The following is a 2,630-nucleotide window of genomic DNA, read 5'->3' as shown; positions in this document are numbered from 1 at the left end:
CAAATAATTGGGAAAACGAAGACACAGTCCGTCTTGCAAATGACCAGGATGCTGTGATAACTTCCTTGTCGAAAGAAAGCAAGGCATCAAAAATGCGATGCATTGCAAAAAATGTCAGTCAGATGTAGGTAAGTAAAGTGGTGACGAAAATGAATACTTTGCACTTTATAGAAAAAAAACGCTTCGTAGCACAGCATTTTGGTCTCACTCCATCTCAAGTATTGTAGCTTTCACAGAAGTTTTTTTTCCACTTGACCTATAATCAGGGCTGCCACAACGTCCTTATTTTTAGAATTTGTCCTTATTTTCAAGGTCTTTGTTTTAGCAAATGTTTTTGTCCTTATTTCTGAGAAACATCTTTATTTTGACGTGTGTCCTTATTTTTAACCTTATAAATGAATATACCAGTGAATTAAACTTTGAATTTAGTTTAGATCTGGAACTTCATAAGAGATAAAATGAGTAAACGTAAAAAAATTGCTGTGATGATTATGAGAAAGAATTCAACGGCGTCGATCGAAACGAAGGGCCAGTGATTTGCGCACTGCAGCTTTTGGGAATGTGACAACAATCTGGAATACATAGATAGAGCATCAATTTCTGTTAATAATGCAATCCAGAAACACAAGGCTCTGCTCCAGAAATTAATCAAACCAATCTACAAATAACTTTTTTAAGAGTCAATGATTATACAAATCTCAACACATGCAAGCAGCTGAAATTTATTTCCATCATCACCTCATTGAACATCCGACACTTGATATAAAAGAAAAATATTTTCAAATCATTCATGAGCGAATACCTATTAAACAATGTAACTGAATGTCAAGATGTAACATCACTACTTGAGAAAGTATTCAAAAAATTTGAGCAAATGTATACGCAAAGTACTGCAGCCAAAATAATAACAACAAGATCTACAATAGGACTCATGGAATATAAAACCAATTGAAGAAACACAGCAGCTAGAACGAAGATTAAGATGTATGTGATTACAGTCAAGTTTTCGTACTCCTGAAGTATGCGTACCAAGAAAGGAGGACACCGGAACGTAGTATGTGTACCACGTTAGGGTTAGGCCAAAATGCCCTTATTTTAGTTCTATTACGAGTTCAGGGACTAACCAAGTGAGTTTTGTAGTATTTGTACCCAAAAGTATGGCCTAACCTGGTACACATACTATGTTCCGTTGTCCGTCATCTTGGTACACGTATTTCTGGAGTACCTAAGTTTTTTTCTCAATAATCCATAGGAATACTAATGTGAATAAACACTGAATATCGAGTTATATTAATAATGGTATTGATGTTTTTTGAGGCTTTGGGAGTGGTTCTTAGCTGGAGTAAAAAGGCAATTTAGGTTCTATCACGTGGACATTGCTACATATTTCTTCTTCTTTGCTTCTCTTCAGTCAACTGGAGCACCGATGGATACCCAGCCCCGCGACCTGCAAAATATGCATCTTTTAAACTGAAAACCTTTTGGCGATTCATTCAATATTTAGGTTGAGGTCCAACGGGCATAGCTGAAGATTTTGAAGGGGGGGGGGGGGGGGGTTAGTTTATAATAGTCCCGATGATCTAACTCTAAAAAGTGTTTCAAGTCACGAAAAATTGATGTATGATATAGTAAAACAATTTAGAAGACTTTTATCTCACACTTAAAGCGGGGTCTGACAGATGTTTGGTCTAATATGGTATATCACATGTTGAAGGTACCAGTATTTGGAGCCCTTCATCCGTTGGAGAAGCAATGAAATGTTGTTGTTTTTTAAATATGACTACAGAATGTGTTGCATGTAGCTGTATAGCATTTATTTTGTTAAAAAATCCTTGAGCTAATCACCTGTTGTAGACTTCCAGTGTGTAAAATAATTTATGAAATTTTAGCTGATCTACTGCAGTCTTTAGATTTCCGTTTTTGAGGGAAGCCACGTCAGTAGTGCTGTTGCATATGTCAAAAAAGGATCTCCGAAATCCTAGCAACAGATGCAGGAAGAACCTACAAAGAAAAATTTCCCCGGTTCATCTGTTATTAATGACCTGAATACTGTTGGTAATTTTAGAAATAATAATCATGATCCAAGTATTTAAATGCTCAATAGAAGATAGATATAATAGGAAAATACAAACGAATTAATACCCAAAACAATTCTTTGTGCTATACCTGTGCCTAATATTTAACAGACATTTTTATCAGGTTATTGAGTTAAACATGTTGATCTGTTCGTTTACATGGCTATTTCAAATGTTTTTTTAGACATATCTTCATAAATTCCCTCTAGATTCCCTCTCCATGCTTAGATAATGGCAATAATAGGTATCCAATTTATGTGAAAAAGGTTATTAGTACCAGCCTGAAATCAAGCAAAATGTATTATCATGACAAACGCAAAACACCTCTTATGTTGTAATATGCAGCTGGTGACTTCGTATACAATGACAGGATGAGTCTGGAAAAAAATTATCAAGATCAGTAGAACTCCATCATAAAACACTAATTAATTGAAGTTAAAATATGTGTGTTTAATTTATGTTTTTCATACAGACGTCACAATTTCAATCACCCATCAGTCAATTTATATTCTTGCTTACTGCTTTGATCACACAGCATAAATCCTCACACTGCAA

At 35.0% G+C, this 2,630-nt stretch overlaps 1 long non-coding RNA gene across 1 annotated transcript; it reads right to left on the bottom strand.

Annotated features, from left to right (window-relative positions):
- Window positions 1–202: 202 nt before the first annotated feature.
- LOC144425828 (uncharacterized) lies at window positions 203–2,299 on the bottom strand. Its single transcript, XR_013477687.1, has 3 exons — window positions 2,167–2,299; window positions 1,846–2,001; window positions 203–1,447 (listed from the first exon to the last, which is right to left on the bottom strand). It is a non-coding gene; the product is annotated as an uncharacterized LOC144425828 (long non-coding RNA).
- Between the last annotated feature and the right edge of the window lie 331 nt (window positions 2,300–2,630).

The sequence above is a fragment of the Styela clava genome, chromosome 8, assembly GCF_964204865.1.
Source record: "Styela clava chromosome 8, kaStyClav1.hap1.2, whole genome shotgun sequence".
In the NCBI taxonomy this organism is placed as follows: Eukaryota; Metazoa; Chordata; class Ascidiacea; order Stolidobranchia; family Styelidae; genus Styela; species Styela clava.
Note: the sequence above shows the minus strand (reverse complement) of the source record. Positions and strands in the feature narration are given on the sequence as shown.